The sequence below is a fragment of the Gossypium raimondii genome, chromosome 2 (assembly GCF_025698545.1).
Source record: "Gossypium raimondii isolate GPD5lz chromosome 2, ASM2569854v1, whole genome shotgun sequence".
Classification (NCBI taxonomy): domain Eukaryota; kingdom Viridiplantae; phylum Streptophyta; class Magnoliopsida; order Malvales; family Malvaceae; genus Gossypium; species Gossypium raimondii.
In genome coordinates this window covers 34,247,845-34,271,737 of record NC_068566.1, presented here as the reverse complement: position 1 = coordinate 34,271,737, position 23,893 = coordinate 34,247,845, and positions in this window count along the sequence as shown.

The window sequence follows — 23,893 nt, the reverse complement described above, 5'->3', positions numbered from 1 at the left end:
TCCAACCCACTATCATCTACAACGTATGAGCTCCCCTCGCCGGTGGATGTCGTAGAGAGTACATCATCATTTCTTGTGGATATTTTGTAACGTCCCCAGTCAGATATAGATTGCCAACCACTAGAAGTTGATGTCATTCCCAAATACGTATTTCCAACATTGAACATCGACCCACCGATGTGCATGTCCCATCCACTAACTGAGTGTCGTGCAGTAGTTGTGTATTCCATACTGCCACCAAACACGGGCACTTTCGTATTCTGTCTCCCACTAACGGAGTGTCGGGTAGGAATTGTGTATTCCTCTCGAACAACAATAGATGTTGAAGTCACAAATGTTTCATTTGGCGATGAAAATTGTACATATAACTCAAGATAGGGTGATCCACTAGCGAGATGAATATGCACCATCGCCTCAAAGCTACGACCACCTTTGATATCAAATGAGTCATATGTCATGGGACCAATTAAAGCACAAAATTGATACTTAATAGAAGAAACCCTCATTGGCATCGTTCCGAAGATTTTACGTCTAATTCTTTTACGAAATTCTGTCAAATCTATAGTCTGGTTAAAAATCAGTCGCGTTGTATTCTCTGATAAAAAAAAACATCGTTCTGGGTGTCACAGACCTCACCATCATTGTAAATAACAACACTAATACGTTCACTCATCTTCAATTTCTATTCTACTTAGCCTCTTTAATATTTCTTGCTATAACTTATGCAACCTGAGAATGAAATTTGGCTCATTTATAGCCTAAGGCCAAACATGAACTATTGTAGAAAAAGAGTGTCGACGTAGGAGTTTTTTTGACACTATTGTATAACAGTGCATCTTGGTTGAAGCTTTTTTGACACTATTTGTTCAGGAACGTCTTCTCAAAATTATTTTTTAGGAACTACTGTAGAAAAAGAGTGTCCACATGAGAGCTTTTTTCAGTAATTTTACTGACAGTGCATCCTGCTTGAAGCATTTTTCACATTATTTGTTCAGAACCGTATTCTCAAAATTATTTTTCAGGAACTACTGTAAAAAAAAACAAAATCCTTATTGTCAATATAATTTTCTCTAAACCCTAAACCTAAACACAATATTATTTAAAAAAACTAAACCCTAATTTAATTAATTTTTAAAAAAAACACTAAATCCTGATTTATTTTTAAAATTCTTAAAACACAGAACCCTAAATTATTTTAACAAAACCCTAAACCATACAAACCTATCCCTAAATTATTTTTAAAAAACCCTAACCAAAAAATCCTAGGGACTAAACATGCAAAAAGCCCTAACCTAGAAAAAATACGGAGCAAAACACGCCTCTAGGGGAGCGATTTTTCCACGTCAGCAAAGTGCGTCCACGTCAGCGCGTTTTGCTGAAAATTTACCCTAAAACACTTCTACGTGGACGCGTTTTGTCAAAATTAGCCCTTTCCGGTAAATAATACAGAAATTGGCCCATTTCCGTAAATATACTTGGAAATGGGCCTTTATAAGTAAATTAGTCTGTAATTTTAAAGTCTCATCAATAATACTATTAACTATTAATAAAAATGGGTATTTGTAAAAAAAAAATGGTATATTTTTATATTTTTTAAGTCTTTATTTCATTAAATAAAAGTTTATGTTAATTTTTTAATATTTTATTTGTTAGCTATTAAAATAAAATATTTGAAATAATATTTTTTATTAGATTTTATTTTTAAATCATCAAGATCAATATTAAGGGCTTATTTATTAGTGCTTAAAAAAATACTTTTGGCTCCAAGAACACTTTTGAAAGAAAAGTTGTGCTAAACAAGCTACTTTTAGCTGAAATTTTTGATTTTTCAAAAGCACTTTTAAAAAGCACTACTGAAAAGGAGAAGCTAAAATTTTTAGTTTTTCCTCTCCCAAAAGTATTTTTGGTGCTTAATTTCTTTTTCACCCTAGTACTTTCCTTTCTTTTTTTTCTTGGTGCTTAATTACAAATGTGTTAAAATTATTAATTAAATATACAAATTTTAAAATAATACAAATGTGTTAATATCTATTTACAAATATTTAAAGGTTATATTTAAATATTTAAAATATAGTTTATATATTCTAATTAAATTTTATAAATATTTAATATTTATTGCTTAAAATATTTAAAATTTATATTTCATATATTAAAATATTAATAACAAGTTATAATAAATTTTTTATATTCTTACTAAATATAATAATATTAACTAATTTAAACATTATTTAAATGCATATTTGTTACTTGATAATAACATGTCTAAAATGAACATTTTATTTCTCAAAAGTACTTTTTGACAGAAATGGTAAACACTCAAATATTAAAAACTAAACTTTTCAAAAGTAATTCTCAAAAGCACTTTTCCATATCACTTTCCAAAAGCATTACTAAACTAGCCCTAAGTGGTGTTGGAAACTTCGACTTGCCCTATCTCATTTTATGTTCTAACAACAATTAGAACAAACTAGTTTATAGCAGTCAAAAATTTTGTGTTGGCATATTTGATTGTGTAAATTTTATTTAAGCCTTGTATAAAATTGTTTTGTACAACAAATGGATTGGTAATTTGTTTCAATAATAATCAAACACATGTGTTGTGTTTTAGGCCTAGTTTAGGAATACTTCTCAAAAGTGCTTTTAAAAAAAAACACTTTTGGGGAGAAGCTAAAATTTTCAACATTTGAAAAAAAAATGCTTTTGGGCCAATTTTTGGCTTGGAAGAAACACTTTTTCTCTTAAAAATAACTTAATTAGGAATGTTTTTGTCCTAAGAAAGCACTTTTGAGAAACATTCCTAAACTGGCCTTCTAGTTGAATGACTTCTTAAAGAAGAAGAAGAGTTTTTGTTATTTTAAGGATTCTATCTTTATCCTGATCATATTATTTGAAGTTGTTGGAAGACTTGTTTGGCAGAGGCTGAAAAAGTGATGGAATCACTAGAGGTCAAGAGAAGAACACCGAAGGTTAGAAGAAATAGGTAAAAGGTCGAGTCGAAGTTAGAGGTTAAGTCGAGGCAATGGATTAGGTTAGGTTTTAGCTTGAAAGGGCTCAGGGGCTCAGGGGTTAGTGGGATTCATTAAAGTTGTGGAGTTTGTTGAATTAGTGGAGTTAGTTAAGTTAGCTGGGTTGAGGGGAGAATTAGTTTGAGAAAAATCCATAGTTTGGTCCACGCTCACCGCACCAATTATTAATGAAGTGTATCAACAAGAGAGGAGAGGAGGAAAAGCTGGTGGTGCAAAGGAGGTCCGTTCACCTAAACAGGAAGAGAGTAGGAGAAGGATAAAAGGAGGAGAAAGGTTGTTGCGAAGGTAAAGAAGATTTAGTGTAGAGAATAAATGCTTAGGATTGCTAATGAAGAAGAAGATCCCTTTCTCATTGCCATGAAGGGTATTTTTAGGTGAGGTCCTCTTGTTTGGTAGTAGTGACGTGGCAGGTCGTAACCAATGAGTTGTCATCATAGAGTATGTGAAGGACACTAGTGGTGGAGGCCATCCTATTATTCTTTTTAAGATAGTATAAGGTTGTTATTTTTAGGTAAACCCCAGTAGTTCCTAAAATGAGCGTTCATACTTGGATAAGTGTTCACACTTAAAAATGAGTGGCCTGGCTATAACAACGGATGGCTTAATGTTGGATATGTTCTCGCTACCGGTGGATAGTCCCCATGGGAGGTAAATCGTTTGGGAGGCGAAACAGGCAGTGACACTTCGAGGGATGAGAGGTGGAGAGTCAATTGCAGACGTCTTTCTGGTGTTCCCTCAAAGTGTCACATGTTTAGCCTAGGTGAGGTATAATAATGTTCAATGTACTTTTGCAAATCTTATATGCTGCCATTATATCATTGTAACACCCCTAACTCGTCTCTGTCACCAGATTAGAGTTATGACGTATTACGACATATATCAAAATAATTAACATCATTAAACCATTTATTTATTAATTTAAATAACAACATTCAACTATAAATTTCATTCATAGCATAATTACATTTACGGGGTCTTAAAAATAGTTTAGGAATAATCATGGACTAATTTGAAACAAAACAGAAAATTATAGAAAATTTTAAAAATTTAGGAAATAGGGGTCACACGACCGTATGACAAAGCCCAGACCGTGTGGTTCAAGAACACGGTTGTGTGGCCAAACCGTATACAATTTGAAGTAAGGGTCACACAGCCGTGTCGCAGCCTTTGTACCCGCTCGTGTACAAGTCGAAATAGGGTCACACGGTCGTGTTCTAGACCGTATGAGTATTCAAAATAAGGTTACACAGTTGTGTCTTCAGGCTGTGTAACAACCTGATACTGTGTGAAAAATCCTGCACTTAAATTAAAAAAGACACACAGCTATGTGAGAAGACCGTGTGTGGCACATGACCATGTGATAGCCAGTGTTCAAGCTGTGTGCACTTTAAATAGCTTTCAAAACAAGGCAAAAATTTCATCCAAACTTAGGTACCAAGACAAACCAAAAACAATCATTTCCATACCTTCAAAACACATTGAAACATGCTTAAAACATATCAAAACATTCAACCTAAGTGCCTAACCAATGTGTCCTAATTGACACCACAATTCAGTTAACAAACCAAATATACATTTCATATCAAACTAATTTGCATTCAAAGTTCACAAGGTCATACATTAAACACATGCCAAACTTACCATTTCATCCAATCCGTTCACATTCAATCTTATCATATTTCAAACACTTCCATAAGGTCTATATCAAATAGCCACAAAAATAACTTTACATGGGAATTTACATACCCAAAGCCAAAGTCACATACACAAACAAGCTCAAACGACTTTATACCAACCTAAGATGCAACACATGGAGTAGTAATCCAAAACATATACACAACACACGTATTACATGCCATATAACCCAAGAGTGAACATGTCAATAACTACTGATAAGTATTTGGATAGTGTGATCTTCAGGTTGATCCAATCACCCGATTTTGCAAGACGATATATACTAAGAAATAGGAAAATGACACGAGTAAGCTTCTATAGAGCTTAGTAAGTTCAACGGTTAAAACGATAAAACTTACTATATAAACATATCAATTACACTAACAAGATTAACAAACAATAAATCCTGTCAACCACAGTTATTCAACAAGTGAGTTTATACATATACTTATATGAGTTGCATAATATGTTCAATCACATGAAAATCATTCAATATCAAGTCATGATAATATCGAAAAATCATGCAATCCATTATACAATTTAGTATCAAGTCAACTATCATTGAAAACTTGCTCGATGAATGATATAACAGATACGAGTATGCGGTTATCCACCTGAAACATGCTAGAAAGCTCAAACAAGCCAATCCAACCGAAAACACGCCTGGGCATCAAGTGCCAAGCCCGAAGGCTTTAATTTGCCCCTAGTAACATGCTATAATAATTGTAAATATAACACGATAGTTCGCAACAAATGTTAAACTTTTGTATATTTAGTGGATAATCACAAGTCAAGAATCATCATCTTATCACAAGTCAATCTCATACAGCGTGCAATATAAACTATTGACATGTCAATTGTACTCTATCCTATGTTCATCTGAATCAAAACACATCATCATTTAATAACGTTCAAAATAATTATTTCATCAATTTACAATAGTTTATAACAAATCAATTATACCAAAAATATTCAACAAACAATTTCACAATCAATATATCATTTCAAATTATATTAAACTAAACCGAACAAACTTATCAAGGTTAGATTGCAAAGATAGTAAAAGTTTAGGGACTAGTTAGTAACTTTCCTTTTCCTCGATTATCTACTTGTTCTTGATTTATAAAATAGTTTATTTCAACTTATTAGCCTCAATTTCATATAATATTCAATTTAATGCATATGATTTCCTATTTACAATTTTTCTCACATTTGCCCCAAACTTTTACATTTTGTTCAATTTGGTCCTTAAAACCAAAACAACCTTATTTCATAATTAAACCTTAAACCCTTTATGTTGAATTTACTAATGCTTCAAATCAGTCCTTGCAAGCTAAAATTTCACAAGAAAAATATGTCCTAATTTTCATTATTTTCAATTAAATCCTTAAACTTAAAAATTATACAAAATTACTTTACAAAATAATTCTATTTATCAACCAAGCTTAATATTTTACCATTTAACTTCAAAAACATACCAAACTCATCAATGACATCTTCCAAAACATTAACGGTTTTACAAATGAACCTCCGGGTTAGCTATATTAAGCTAAAACGATTACAAAAACATAAAAATTAATAAAAACAGAACCAAAAATCACTTACATGCACCCAACCTAGCTTGGCCGAATCTTTTTCTTCAATAAAGGTGTTTTTCTCCTTCAATCTTCGATGGTAGCATGAAGATGATGATACTTACTTTTAAATTATTTTTAGTTCATGTTAACATAATTATTATTTTACTATTTTACCCTTATAATATAACTTAATAACTAACCAAACTTATTCCATATTTTTGCACTAACTTTTTATATGGTTTATTTATCATACAAGTCCATCCACTTACATTTCAATAACCATTTAACAAATTTAACTACTAGAACTAACTTTTTAAGCTTTTACTATTTAGTCTTTTTTTACTTAATTAACTATCTAAATATTGAAATTTTTTAACCAAAATTTTAATATGACTCTAATGACCCAGTAAATATTAAATAACTAATATTTACGGACTGATACGTCGAAATTATCGTCCCGAACCCACTATTTCCAACACCATTGGAAAACAAGCTATTACAATAATAAATACCAACACTGCCTACAAACTTGAATAAAAGTGAATTAATTTCAATTAATTATGTAACACCCTAATCCCAAATACGGAGTACTCGAATACTAAGGTGCTACATCAAGTCACCGGAGTAACCTAGCAAAATTTTCAAATAATTTTAAAACATTGAAATACATTTTATATAAGAGAAAATACCATACATAGTTATATTGAAAATAGTAATAAAAGTAGCTATACAAAATATGTGGAGCTCCAATATCATCGTCTATCAAAATAGTCAAAATAACAAAAATGATAAATGAATTACAAACCTACAAAAAAAAATACAAGTAAGGCCTTAAGAATACAATGCTTACTAATAGATAAGGTATTGTACTCTGAATGTAATGCTAGGAGTCTCTCGTCGATGATGTTCCTCGGACACGAACAAAAGTCTACAAATCTGAACATTAAGACAATTCGAAGGCTGAGCTTGTGGTGCACAACAAATCTACCATACTTCAAGCAATTCATAAATATAATCATGCAAATCAAATGTATACATAGAAACATGACATGAGTATCGAATAATTAAATCATAAGTCATTAAATCTACATAACCAAATCGTTTGCATATCAAACTTGTCAAACATGTTAGATTGCACATACTGCTCAAATAATCAGGTATCCGGATAGTCCCACGCCACTTATGGCCACTAGTTAGGTTAGAGCTTGAAGGCTGAGTGCAAACAAAGCATCAAACATATAATCACAAAAATACAACCATGACATTCGAGTCTCATACTCATTTCAACTTGCTTATCATCCCAGCTAAAATATTAACTAATGAGATGTGACAGTCTGCTACCTTGACATTCTGACCTTTTCTCATTCAAAAATTAATAACTCTTAATATATAAATCTAAATTGAGCATCGTTTGTTTTAAATGAAACTAGAATTCTGTACGGTTATAGAGATATAAGGCTCACTTCCTATTTTATCTTATGAAATTTTTGGTGATTTTTCAAAGTTACTGTTAAATCTGTTTTATAAGAATTCTGCTGCCAGATTTTTATGACCTTTCAGCACTAAAAAATTCATATCTTTTAAAATAAAAATCGAAATAGATCTCCGTTTGTTCTAAACAAAACTAGACTGACTCACGGTTACAAAAATGTATAGTTCACTTCTTAATTATTTTACAGAATTTATGGTGATTTTTCAAACTTACTATTCATGTAATAATCTGTTTCTAGCATATTTCACAACTAAGTTTTTAGCTTCATTTTAAATCTTTCAAACAAGGTTTCCACCCAAAAACATATAACATGCAAGCATTATCACACAACCATCATATTTATGACTTATCAAGAAGTATAGGAGAGTTAGAGGGTACCACCTTGATGGAAGAACTCCAACAAAGTTTCTTGCCTAGCTCTCCACTAGTTTGCCTTTAGCCTTAGCTTTAGAAGATTCACCACCCTCTTTAACTAATAACTATGTAACACACAAGATTTCCCACAAAAATAAGAGTTGATAGGATGTAAAATACATACTTTAAATAAATAAATAAAATATGAGAAGATGGGTAGAGACTTCTTTAAACTCAAACCCTTCCAAACACCCAAAAACCTCCACCTTCATCCTTGAAGAACATAGATGTTTTTTTTTCTTCCATGGAACTTTTTAAAAGAAAAAAAACTAGATCAAGACCCTTACCTTCTTTGAAATTCAGAGGATGAAAAAAATGGTGAGAACTCACTCAAATCTCTCTCCCTGTACATGACTTAGTGAGGAAAAATAGATGGAGAAAAAAAGAAAAAAATGAAGAAATGTAAAAAGAAAAAAAACAATAGGGTGATTATAATATAGATAATGTACTGTACTCTGAATACGTGATACTAGGAGTCTCTCGTCGATGATGTTCCTCAGATACAAACAAAAGTCTACAAATTCGAACATTAAGACAATTCGAAGGCTGAGCTTTACAAGCTCAGTGGTACACAACAAATCTACCATACTTCAAATAATTCATAAATATAAGCATGCAAATCAAATGTATGCATAGAAACATGACATGAGTATCGAATAATTAAATCATGAGTCATTAAATCTACTGATTAAATGCTAAAGTTACATATTTTATGTAATTAAATTGGTTAATTTATGAGAATGCACCACTAATTTTGCCATATTTATTGAATTTTGTGCAGGAATGCAATTTAGGGCTAAATAGAAAAAAAAGGAAACAATTGGGCCAAATTAAAGAAAGAAGCAAAGAAGGAGGGCCAAAGTAGAATTTTTCCAATATTAATTAGCTGAAAATTTTGTTGACTTAGTGGGGGAGATTATTTTGGCATTTATTTTATTATGGGATATTTTTCCTTAATTTCCTATGACTAGTTGGCTCCTAATTTAGTAAATCCTCTAGTATAAATAGAGCATGTATTGTTCATTTATGAATCAATCAAAAAACATTTAGCTTTTATCTTTCAAATTCTCTCCTTTTTCACGTAGCCTTTGTTATTTCTTAGTTTGTCTTCCTTCAATTTATTAGTTCTAGTAGCCTACCATCCATTTCACCTTTATTTTCAACTTTTCACAAATTTATATATTGTCTTTAGTTTCTTTAACTTTCAATTCCTAAAACTTCCAGCTTGTTACTACTTACCATTTACAACTCCTTTTTCAAAATCCCTTTTTCAACCACCCCACTTTAATATATATTTTTTCCACCCCCCATACTCAATCACATCACCCATCTTTTCACCCTTTCTACCTTATTTAATTTATCAAATACCAACATGCCCCAAACCTTAGCCAACTAAACCCATTTTCAGCTTTAGGCCGAAATTAGCCTCGTCAAAACCCGTGAGTTACGAACCCGAGCCATTTAACTCCTAAAATTCCAGTACTTATTACTTCTCCGGATTAAGAGTATGATTTTGTCAACTCATAAAGTCAGATCAACACTAAGTCAAAAAAGACGTCGTTTGATTTATTGTGGTTAGACGTACAGTTGGAATTCCGAAAGGAACGTTTCTAATCGGTTTTTTGTGAACACATTGGCGTGCCAAGTGGAGATTGCTGTTTGGTTCCGTCAAGGGAAGTAGTAACCAGATTTAAATGTCCCACACGGTTGAGGGCATTGGTTCGAGCTAGGCTCTTATAGAACGTAAAGCTGCCGAAGTTCAAAATCACGAACGTTTCGTGGTTGTTCGATCGGTAAGAATTAGTTATTGGACGTTCCATAACTAATTTACACAAGGAAGAGTTGGTGTCCGAGGCGTCCTTGGTAGCTATAACTAGCTTATTGGAAAAGAGGAGTTCATCCAATTTCAAGGATTGGTTCAAAGACGAGGAAAATTCGTGCCTAAAGCTGAGCTCATTCTAATTAATTTTTCTTAATATTTATTTAACCGTTTTTATTATTCTGTTTTCAACTTTTATTTTTGACGTTATTTTTTTGTTAATTTTAGGTTTTCAAATTTTTATCCCCCCAAACGTCTTGGGCACGACAGATGCCCCGACATAAATCTGGTCAAGCGAGCAACAATTTACAGTAAACCAGTCTCTGAGGGATCGACCCTACTCCCTATACTGCATAATTTGCAAACTAAGGTGTAAGTTTATATTGGTGGATTCGACACCCACCATTTTTGGCGCTGTTGCCGGGGACTGGCAACACTTATAATTGTTTAAATCATCTTCATGACCAGATCTTCATCCGGAGATCTCGAATACGACCCAGAGATCGAAAAATCAGCACGAGCACGACGAAAAGAGACAGAAGCTCTTAAACGTGCAAGTAAAGTAGAAGTTGAGCTAGGACAAGGGCTCTTAGAAACCTACATTGAAAAATTGAGACAAGCAATTCGTGCAGAGGCAATTTGACGTGGGAAACAAGTCGAAGTGGTTGATCCTGAGACCGAACCACTTCCTGAAATAAAAGTAGAAGACAACCTCGGTGAACCAGAAAGGATGGCGAACCGAACCATTTGTCTACTAGCCGCTGCTCCCAACGAGCAAACACCGTTATGCATCAACTATCCAATTGGAGAAACCCCATTCGAGTTGAAGTCAGGCCTAATCCATCTTTTGCCCACTTTTTGAGGCTCGAAGAATGAGAATCCACATACCCACTTGAGAGAATTCCACATGGTCTGCTCAAGCATGAAACCACAGGGAGTAAGCGAAGATGAAATTAAACTTCGGGCATTTCCTTTCTCTTTAGTTGATACAGCAAAAGAATGGTTATTTTACTTACCCCCTGGTTGTATTACAACGTGGGATGACTTATCTCGTGTTTTTCTTGACAGATGGTTGTATTATCACGAGCAGTTGAACTTAGGAGAGACATAGTGGAAATTCGGCAAATGGAGAGTGAATCGCTCTACGACTATTGGGAGCGATACAAAAAACTGTGTGCAAGTTGTCCTTAACACGGTTTGACCGAACAATCACTTCTTCAATAATTCTACGAGGGTTTACTCCCTATGGAAATGAAAATGATTGACGCTGCTAGTGGAGGGGCGCTTGTCAATATGACTCCTCAAAGGGCAAGAGAACTGATATCCACAATGGCGGCAAATTCTCAACAGTATCGGCCGAATTTAGAACCCATAAGACGGGTTAATAGGGTAAACGTTTCATCCTTAGAAGATAAATTGGATAAGCTCACTAATATTGTTCAATCTCTGCTTATAGAAAAGAAGAATCTGACCCAACTGTGTGGAGTTTGTACTACATCTGAACATCCGACGGACTTGTGCCCAATCCTTAACGAAAATTCAACGGCACATGTCGACGCTGTCGGAGGTTTTCCTAGACCTCCACAAAGACGATATGATCCTTTTTCTAACACCTATAATCCCGGGTGGAAGGATCATCCCAACTTAAATTACGGAGCTAATCCTCGATATAATCCATCGTACCAACCAAGACCTCCGCAACCGCCACCCAAGCCGAGCACATCTCTAAAAGCTGTTATGGAAAGACTTGCCGTCGATGTTGCGAAGTACCAACAGAGGACTGTCACATCAATACAAGAGATAACTAATCAAGTTAGTAAACTCTCAATGGCGGTTAATCGTTTGGAATCTCAAGGTAAATTACCTTCCCAGACAGAGCTGAATCCTCGGTAGAATGTAAGTGCAATAACTTTTCGTAGCGGAAAAGTTCTGGAAACAGTTCTAGACAAAAGTCATGGGTAAGACAACAAACGGGAAAAATAGATCTCTGATCCAAAAGCCAGATCAGAATCAGAAATTCAGAAACCAGTTGTGGCGCCACCTCCTTTTCCAGGGAGACTCGCGAAGGATAAGAAAGAAAAGAAGGAAAAAGAAATCCTCGAAACGTTCAGGAAAGTGGAGGTGAATATCCCTTTGCTCGACGCTATCAAACAAATCCCTCGTTATGCGAAATTTCTCAAGGAATTGTGCACTAGCAAGAGAAGGTTAATAGGTAACGAAATAGTAAATGTAGGAGAAAATGTCTCCGCAGTACTGCAAAAAAAAGTTCCGCCCAAATACAAGGACCAAGGTATGTTCGCTATTTCCTGTGAGATAGGTAATGTAGGCATTAAGAAAGCCATGTGTGATTTAGGGGCTTCCATTAATGTTATGCCTTATCCTATATATAAGCTGATTAACGCGTGTCCTTTGAAAAATACAGGAGTAATAATCCAGTTGGCAGACAGGTCAGTCATCTATCACGAAGGGTTGCTTGAAGACGTCCTTGTTAAAGTTAACGAATTAGTTTTCCCTACAGATTTCTACATTATTAATATGGAGGACGATAACTCCACTAATTCGTTTGACATTTTGCTTGGAAAACCGTTCCTAAGTACCGTGAGCGCAAAAATTGATGTTTAGACTGGAACATTGACAATGGAGTTTGATGGCGAAATTGTGAAATTCAATGTCTACGAAGCCATGAGTCATCCTAACTCATTGTCAAATATTTCTAGTATCGATAGTATAGATTGTTTAACTCAAAATTATTCTGAATATCATGACTTTGATGAGTTGGAAACTGTCCTTTACAGAAGCATTGACATGGATGTATTGAGTCGTCTCGAGGAGTTAGCTGTTATAGAAGATCCGTTGCGAGAAATTGTCAAACACTTGGAGACGCAACCATCGTTGACGAATCGAGGTAACTAACTTGAACTATTACCTTCCCAAATTAAAATGTTGCCTTCAATTTTTGCAGCCACCAACCTTGGAGCTTAAAGCGTTACCGGACCACCTCAAGTATATCTTTTTGGCAGAGAAAGACACATTACCGGTAATAGTGTCAAACAGACTAACCAAAGACGAGGAGGAAAGTCTAGTTCGAGTTCTGAAGGATTATGAGGAAGCTATTGGTTGGACAATAGCCGACATAAAAGGGCTAAGTCCATCCACATGTATGCACAGAATTTCCATCGAAGATAACACGAAACCAAAGAGAGATGCTCAGAGGCGCCTTAATCTACCCATGACGAAGGTAGTAAAGAAGGAAATTCAGAAAATGTTGGATGCTGGAATGATATACCCGATCCCTGACAGTGATTGGGTTAGCCCGGTTCATGTCGTGCCCAAGAAAACTGGCGTGACAGTGGTGCAAAATTCATCAGGAGAACTAGTTCCTACCCGAGTCCAGAATGGATGGAGGGTTTGCATCGATTACAGGAAGTTGAACTTAGCTACCCGAAAAGACCATTTTCCACTTCCTTTCATCGATCAAATGCTCGAGCGATTAGCTGGTAAGACTCATTATTGTTGTCTCGATGGATATTCAGGATTTTTCCAAATTTTGATGGCGTCTGAGGATCAAGACAAAACGACTTTCACGTGCCCCTTTGGAACGTTTGCTTATAGACGAATGCCGTTTGGACTCTGTAATGCTCCGGCCACTTTCCAAAGATGTATGGTAAGCATATTCTCCGATTACGTCGAGAAAATCATTGAAGTCTTCATGGATGACTTCACGGTATATGGTAACTCTTTTAACGAATGTCTCGATAATCTTGCTAAGATATTACAAAGATGCCTAGAATTTAATCTTGTTTTAAATTATGAAAAATGCCACTTCATGGTTGACAAAGGATTAATTTTAGGTCATATAGTTTCCTCAGAAGGTATTGAGGTCGATAAAGCAAAAACAGATATTATTAACTCACTACCATACCCCACATCTGTGAGGGAAATTCGTTCGTTTCTTGGCCATGCAGGATTTTACAGACGATTCATAAAAGACTTCTCGAAGATCGCGTAACCGCTCTGCAGTCTGTTACAGAAGGATAAAGAATTTAAATTTGAGCAGACTTGTAAAGATGCATTTGACGTACTGAAGCGGAAATTGGTCTCCGCCCCTATAGTGCAACCACCAAATTGGAACTTCCTGTTCGAAATCATGTGTGATGCAAGTGATCGAAGTGTGGGAGCTGTTCTTGGCCAAAGAATAGGGAAAGAGCCTCATGTTATCTACTACACTTCGAAAACCTTAGATGTTGCCCAAAGCAATTACACAACCACTGAGAAAGAATTATTAGCTGTTGTGTTTGCTTTAGATAAATTTAGATCTTACCTATTGGGAACTAAAGTGATTATTTTTTCTGATCATGCAGCTTTGAAATATTTGATAGGTAAGAAGGAGGCAAAACCTCGACTGATCAGGTGGATTCTACTTCTGCAAGAATTCGATTTTGAAATTCGAGATAAAAAGGGATGCAAAAATTTAGTAGCTGACCATCTGAGTTGATTACCGATTCTAGCAGATGACACACCATTGAAAGACAACTTCCCAGATGAAAACCTGTTTTCAGCAAATGCGGTTCATCCTTGGTACTCAGATATAGTAAACTATCTCGTCACAGGTACTATACCTTCAGAATTACCAAGGTCTAAAAAAGATAAGATTAAAAAGGACGCTCGATATTACATTTGGGATGATCCTTACCTATGGAAGCATTGCTTCGATTAGGTAATCCGGTGGTGTGTAGCAGAAACAGAGGTACAGTCTATCTTAACTTTTTGTCATTCTTATGCATATGGAGGACACTTTGGACCTAAACGCACCGCACATAAAATTCTCGAGTGTGGACTATTTTGGCCAAGTATATTTCGTGACGCATTATTATTCTGTAAAACCTGTGAAAGATGCCAAAAAGTCGGTAATCTTAGCCGTCGAAATGAGATGCCCCTTACTCCCATCCATATTTGCGAAATTTTTGATGTGTGGGGCATCGATTTTATGGGTCCTTTTATTTCTTCTTTCGGTAATTTCTATATACTCTTAGCTGTTGATTACGTTTCTAAGTGGATAGAAGCAAAGGCTACTCGCAATGATAATGCTAAAACTGTGTTTGACTTTCTTAAAAGTTCTATCTTTTCTAGGTATGGCACCCCACGAGCATTAATCAACGACAGAGGAACTCATTTCTACAATAAACTCGTAAGTGCACTTATGGAAAAATATGGAGTGACTCAACGAATTGCCACTGCCTACCATCTACAAACAAACGGACAAGCTGAAGTGTCAAATCGAGAAATCAAGTCCATATTAGAGAAGACTGTTAAACCTAACGGAAAGGATTGGAGCTTGAGACTAAATGACGCACTTTGGGCTTATAGGACAGCTTACAAGGGACCAATAGGCATGTCACCTTATCGACTTGTTTTTGGTAAACCGTGCCATCTCCCGGTCGAATTAGAGCACAAAGCATTTTGGACAGTTAAGCAGTGTAATATGGAGATGGAGACCGCAGAAAGAGCTCGAAAGTTGGACATTCAGGAACTCGAGAAAATTAGAAACGATGCATATGAAAATGTTCGAGTTTATAAAGAAAAGACGAAGGCTTTCCATGATAAGATTATCACTAGGAAGTAGTTTTCAATAGGACAAAAAGTTCTCCTATATGACTCCACCTTAAAAATTTTCACTGGTAAGCTTCGATCCAAATGGATAGGTCCATTTACTATCACTAATTTATTCTCAAATGGTGCAGTGGAAATTCAAAGCGAAGAAACCCGGAAGTGCTTTAAGGTGAATGGTCAACGATTGAAACCCCTCTACGAGAATTTTCAAACACACACGATTGAGGAGACTGTTCTCGAGGAGCCCAGAATTTGAATAACAGGTCGTCAAGCTAACGACGTTAAACAAAGCGCTGTTGGGAGGCAACCCAAATTTTCTTTTCCTTGCAAATAAAATTTTTGGTAAAATGGAAAATGAAAATGCATGTCAAGGATTAGTTCTGTCTAAGGAAAGACTTGGTACTTAAGTATGTCCATTGTGACTCACCTCTCTTTCCTGGGAACTTACTTGGTGCATTTATCACGACTATTTTACCAAATCTCGTAATCTTGTTTTTTAATAATTTATTTCTCGAGTTTATAGCTCAGCTAATAAATTTGAAAAAAAATATTTTAATTTTCCTATTATTATTATTTATTTTTACTATTTTATTTTATTTTCATTTTTATTTTTGCAGGAAAATATTCCAAGACAAAATTAAATTCCACATGTCAACCCACAAAATTCTTTTTATTTCAGCCAAGGCCCACTCTATCTACGAGACCACCCTCCACGACGTTGAAATAAATGGGGAGTTTCTTTTTCTTTCTTTCTCCTACTTATCTTTACTTTTATTTTTTAAATTACATTGAGACAATGTAAAATAAGTAGGGGGAGGGAAATATAAATTGGTTCTAATTTGCTTATTTGTCATCGCTATTTCTGCATGTTTTCGGTAAAAGGTAAAATTTTTCTTTTGATAAATTGGGGATGGTACACTTATGGTTTGACCGATTTAGCTATTTAATTCTTTACACATGAAACTTTTCAATAACTTAGACTTAGTGGGTAAGAAATTTTTTGGGAATTATGAGTTTGCTTGATTGCCTACCTTTTATCATATGTCATATCTTTCAAAAAAAAAAGGGAAACAAATAATAATACTCCTCTGATACGAATGTTAAGAGTGAAAAATTGGGGTTACGCATCGGGATGAGTAACCGGAACGTGGTGCTTGGGTTGTCATCACATCTCGCGTAAAAAGGTTCGTGTGGTTGTCCAATTTCTTTGCACTCACTCCGCTAACAAGTTATCATGAGTAGGGCGAAATAACCCGCTTAGAGACATCCGAATTGAGTAACCGGAACATGGTGCTTGGGTTGTCATCATGTCTCGCGTCAAAAAATTCGATAATGTCCTAAGTATAAAAATAAATAAATAAAATAATAAAATGAAACGTAAGTCTATCAAGCTCTAATAAATTCTGAAATATATTTACTTACTTCTTAGGTTAGGTTATTTGAGATGTTAATGTGCTAGGATTAAATTGTTGAATTATGCAAACCATGAGTATCAAGTCCTATTTTGGAGAAAATTTTTCCTTTTGCAGATACATACAAAATGCTCGAAGACTAGCATAAGCTAAGTAGGGGGGATTTGATTAAATGCTAAAGTTACATATTTTATGTAATTAAATTGGTTAATTTATGAGAATGCACCACTAATTTTGCCATATTTATTGAATTTTGTGCAAGAATGCAATTTGGGGCTAAATAGAAGAAAAAGGAAACAATTGGGCCAAATTAAAGAAAGAAGCAAAGAAGGAGGGCCAAAGTAAAATTTTTCCAATATTAATTAGCTGAAAATTTTGTTGACTTAGTGGGGGAGATTATTTTGGGATTTATTTTATTATGGGATATTTTTCCTTAATTTCCTATGACTAGTTGGCTCCTAATTTAGTAAATCCTCTATTATAAATAGAGCATGTATTGTTCATTTATGAATCAATCAAAAAACATTTAGCTTTTATCTTTCAAATTCTCTCCTTTCTCACATAGCCTTTGTTATTTCTTAGTTTGTCTTCCTTCAATTTATTAGTTCCAGTAGCCTACCATCCATTTCACCTTTATTTTCAACTTTTCACAAATTTATATATTGTCTTTAGTTTCTTTCACTTTCAATTCCTAAAACTTCCAGCTTGTTACTACTTACCATTTACAACTCCTTTTTCAAAATCCCTTTTTCAACCACCCCACTTTAATATATTTTTTTTCCACCCCCCATACTCAATCACATCACCCATCTTTTCACCCTTTCTACCTTATTTAATTTATCAAATACCAACATGCCCCAAACCTTAGCCAACTAAACCCATTTTCAGCTTTAGGCCGAAATTAGCCTCGTCAAAACCCGTGAGTTACGAACCTGAGCCATTTAACTCCTAAAATTCCAATACTTATTACTTCTCCGGATTAAGAGTATGATTTTGTCAACTCATAAAGTCAGATCAACACTAAGTCAAAAAAAGACGTCGTTTGATTTAGTGTGGTTAGACGTACAGTTAGAATTCCGAAAGGAACGTTTCTAATCAGTTTTCTGTGAACACATTGGCGTGCCAAGTGGAGATTGCTATTTGGTTCCGTCAAGGGAAGTAGTAAGCGGATTTAAATGTCTTACGCGGTTGAGGGCATTGGTTCGAGCTAGGCTCTTCTAGAACGCAAAGCTGCCGAAGTTTTAAATCACGAACGTTTCGTGGTTGTTCGATCGGTAAGAATTAGTTATTGGACGTTCCATAACTAATTTACACAAGGAAGAGTTGGTGTCCGAGGCATCCTTGGTAGCTATAACTAGCTTATTGGAAAAGAGGAGTTCATCCAATTTCGAGGATCGGTTCAAAGAATAGTAAAATTCGTGCCTAAAGCTGAGCTCATTCTAATTAATTTTTCTTAATATTTATTTAACCGTTTTTATTATTCTGTTTTCAACTTTTATTTTTGACGTTATTTTTCTGTTAATTTTAGGTTTTCAAATTTTTATCCCCTCGAACGTCTTGGGCACGACAGATGCCCCGACATAAATTTAGTCAAGCGAGCAACAATTTACAGTAAACCAGTCTCTGAGGGATCGACCCTACTCCCTATACTGCATAATTTGCAAACTAAGGTGTAGGTTTATATTGGTGGATTCGACACCCACCATCTACATAACCAAATCGCTTGCATATCAAACTTGTCAAACTTGTTAGATTGCACATAACTCAAATAATCGGGTATCCAGATAGTCCCGAGCCACTCATTGCCGCTAGTTAAATAATCTCAGGTGTCCATAGGGTTATCCCGAGCGCCACTTATGGCCACTAGTTAGGTTAGAGCCTGAAGGCTGAGCGCAAACAAAGCATCAAACATATAATCACAAAAATACAACCATGACATTCAAGTCTCATACTCATTTCAACTTGCTTATCATTCTAGCTAAAATATTAACTAATGAGATATGACAGTCTGCTACCTTGACATTCTGACCTTTTCTCATTCAAAAATTAATAACTCTAAATCGAGCACCGTTTATTTTAAACGAAACTAGACTTCTATACGGTTATAGAGATATAAGGCTCACTTCCTAGTTTATCTTGTGAAAGTTTTGGTGATATTTCAAAGTCACTGCTAAATATTTTTTATAAGAATTCTGCTGACCTTTCAACACTAAAAAATTCATATGTTTTAAAATACAAATCAAAATCAATCTTTGTTTGTTCTAAATGAAACTAGACTAACTCACAGTTACAAAAATGTATAGATCACTTCTTAATTATTTTTACAGAATTTATGGTGAATTTTCAAACTTACCGTTCATGTAATAATCTGTTTCTAGCAGATTTCACAACTAAGTTTTTAGCTTCATTTTAAATCATCCAAACAAGATTTCCACCCAAAGACATATAACATGCAAGCATTATCACACAACCACCATATTTATGACTTATCAAGAAGTATAGGAGAGTTAGAGGGTACCACCTTGATGGAAGAACACCAACAAAGTTTCTTGCCTAGCTCTCCACCAGTTTGCCTTTACCCTTAGCTTTAGAAGATTCACCACCCTCTTTAACTAATAACCATGTAACACACAAGATTTCCCACCAAAATAAGAGTTGATAGGATGTAAAAAATACATAATTTAAATAAATAAATAAAATATGAGAAGATGGGTAGAGACTTCCTTAAACTCAAACCCATCCAAACACCCAAAAACCTCCACCTTCATCCTTGAAGAACATAGATATATATTTTTCTTCCATGGAACTTTTTAAGAGAAAAAAAAACTAGATCAAGACCCTTACCTTCTTTGAAATTTGGAGGATGAAAAAAATGGTGAGAACTCACTCAAATCTCTCTCCCTGTACATGACTTGGTAAGGAAAAATAGATGGAGAAAAGAAGAAAAAAAATGAAGAAATGTAAAAAGAAAAAAAAAGGTGATTATAATATAGGGAAAAATAGGGACAAATTCATTTTATCCCATACCCTAATCTACCAAACCATCTTTTCCCATTAATTGGGAGAAGATTTTTATTCAAAAATGGCAAAATCACTATATTATCCATCTTCCCCTACTTCACACAAGCTTCCCAACATCCTTAATTTCTTATAAAAAGGTCCAAAATTCACCCAAATTAATTCCAACAAAAACCCAATCCCAAAAATAAATTTATCCATCGCCAACCCAGGTCAACACTTGAACGTTGACTCGAGAATTTGGGGTCGTTACAAATTACATCAATTTTCATTTTATCCAAAAAAATCAAAATTTTTGGTGTTCTTTTTTAGGGATAAATCTAAAAATTATACATGAACTTTAATTTGGTGCAATTATACTTATGAAACTTTGATTGTGGTTCAAATGTATATATGAAGCTTTAATTTTAATTCAATCATACACATTTAAAGAATTAAATAATACATAAATTTATTTATGTATTGGATAAATAAAATTATATGTGTATACTACATTGTTGTACCCTCACCTGAGTTTGACACATGGCACTCCGAGGGAACACTGAAAATATGTTTTGTAACAACTCGTTTTTCTGTGGTATTGGAAATGGTGGTTTTGGAACCCTATTTTTCGATGATTGAATATGTAAGTATTATTATTTAATATTTAAGTGTTTACTATAGTATTATATTGAATTTTGGTTTAGAAATTTTATCAAATCATTAGTTAATTAATATACAAGGACTAAATTATAAAAGTGGTAAAATTTAATCGCTATAAACTTTTAGTCGCTAAAGGGCTTATTTAATGATTGAATAATGCCTAAAATGGTAATTAAGCCAGTTTAATTATATGTGGACGGTTGGATAGCCTATTATTGGTAAAAACAAAGTTAAAAGAATTATATTATAATATGATAATAAAAAAAGATAAATAAAAAGAAACATGGATAGAAAGACAAAACATCTCTCTGTTTTTCATCCTTGCACCGATTCTCCATTATTGAGGAAGGAACAATTCGACCAAGCTTTGAGCTCTCAATTGATAAGTTCAATTTAGTTCATTTCTTGTAATTTTTATGTTTTTTAGGTCCCAAGAGCTTCATTTAGCTAACTTGGGTATCAATTTGTAAAATTGTTAAATTTTTCAAAAGTTTTCATTGTTTATTTCTTGAAGCTTTTGGTACTAAATTACTAGATTTTAAGCTTAGAAGTGAAAAATGACTAGTTTATAAAGTTTAATTGCTAGTTTTTGAACATAGGGACTAAAGTGTAAAGATTTCAAAATTTATGTTAAATTTCTATAATTATAGATATTATAGGGCTATAGAAGTATGAAATTAAGATCGGTTTTGAAATTGAAGCTCAAATTTGAAATTTATAGCAATTTGAATTTAGTGACTAAATTGAATAAAATGCAAAATTTTAAGAGTTTTGTAAAAATAGAATTAAATGGGTTCATGCATATCATACTATAGCATTACATTGTTGGTATTGAAAAATTGAATGAATTATTATATATAGATCGAGAACCTGAACCAATCGAAGGATATTTGTGAAAAACAAAATTACGATTAGTCCTCAACATCATGTTTGGTGTTGTTTTTGTCGATAAGTTCATATGGAATTTATTATGTTAATTTTGTTATTTACATATTATATATATATATATATATATATATAAATTCTTGCTTGTATATTGAGTTGGAATGAAATATAGTTACTTTTAACATTAGATAAACTAAATTGTAAAGTTTGAAATATAGGACATTTTTTAACAAGCATGAGTTATCGAATTGAGTTTGACTATATATATGATTGAATGATATGAAATTGTATATATGATGATGTTATGGATATTAAAATGGTACGAGTACAAAATAAGGTTAGGATGTATTTATAAATGACTAAGGTACGAATGGCAAACCATTATGGTTTTAAAGGAATCGGGTATTGGTTAGGGACTTAGCTATCGATGGCTGAGATCTAGCATATGTTGTGGATACTCTATAGCCTGTACGAGCAGCATTGAATAACACTTATATGAATAATCCCAACCTACAGCTTGTACAAGCAGACCCAAATGATATAGTTCAGGTGCTAGACAGAGACTTAGTTATTGACGACTGAGATCCGACATATGTTGCGGATTCTCTACAACATATAAATTACATAAAAAAAACATAGTTGCGCTACTTAGCATAATTATGGTGTATGTACCTTGTTATATTATATATATACTAGTTTGTATATCCGTGCTATGCATATACTTAAATTGTGTTAAGTTTAATGTTATTAAACAAAATAAAAAATATTTAATGATATATTTTGTAAATATGAATGTTATTCAAATTGATATAACAGAGAGTATGTAGGTAAGATGATATAAAGACATTTAAATTAAATTCTTAAATATGTAAAAAGAAAGGGTTGAAAATATCACATATATATTATTTTAATGTCGATATCAATTGAGTTAAGACTCAATCGACAAAAAAAATATTTGAAGAAATGGAAGTAGTATTATTTTAATGAATTAAATCATATATATTTTAGTGAAAGTGTTGAAAATCATATATCTAATTGATTTTTTGTGTGCGTTTTGAATATCACATGTATACAATTCTAAGAAGGGTGATTTAAAAATTATTAACCCCATCTTCTAATAAAATATAAAGAGTATTAAATGATTATGATGGAAAAATCCATAAAAATTACATAAATAAAAGGCTAAAATTGAAAAACTATTATTAATTTGGGTATTTTTGTTAGGTTGTAGTATTTGAAGGACCATTAACGTTAATTAGAAAAAGGAAAACAAAATAAGCTAAAGTAGAAAACATGGAGGGCATTTAAGAACAATTATTCCATTTCTTATACCTCTAAGTACGAAATATTATTTCCTTAGTACATAGAGATGCGATATGTAAATCATCTCCAAAAATATAAAATCTTCTATCATGTTATTTATTTTGTAATATTCAATTTGTTAATTAATAATTTATTGAATAACTTTTGTAACCCCAAAATTTTTCAATGTTCTATGTGAGACTGTTACGGTGATTTTGTTTATGTATCGATGAAAATTTCATTTTATTGGATTTAATTATTTTAGATTATTGAGAGGTCATCGTATTTTTAAATATTTTTATATTTTCGAGTTTAACTAGATAAAATATGAGATAAGGGATAAAATTGTAATTTTTGCCTTCGAGGATATTTTGACCATTTGGGACTTAAATATGATTAAATATTAAAGATATAGTGATGTGTAGTGGTGAAATAATTTTTGAGATAGTTAAACACTTGTACCACACCTTTTGTTAACTTTTGACTTGTTGACCCAAAAACTTAAAAATTTAAATATTATGAAACATAAAAAAGGGGGAAAAGAGACATCCTCATGTCATCTTTGTACAGTTGGCCATAAGAGAGAAGAAGACACCATACTTTTTCAAATTCCTTCACTTTCTACCATTTTTACTTCAATCTCCTTCCATTTTTCTTTATTTTCTTATAAAATCATCCTTTAGAAATCATAATAGAGCTAAGATTCTCCACCAAACTCGTCACCCACACATCTATGGTTTGGGCTTTAGCATGTGAATGAAGCTTTGGTAAAGATTCATGGTTTCTTAGCATTTCAGCATTTTTATTATATGTTTAGAAGCTTTAAAATGAGTTGAGCCATTAATATGACTATTTAATGCTATTCTAACATTTTGACAATTGGGGAAATTTGTTGTTTTGTATGAAACTGAAAAGAAAGTTGTTAGAGGTGATTCTAGCAAAGAGAAAGAGAAGGTGGTGGATTGAAAGTATTGGAGAAGTCTCTAATCATTTTTGTTGTTTTTGAGAAAGGTAAGTTCTCA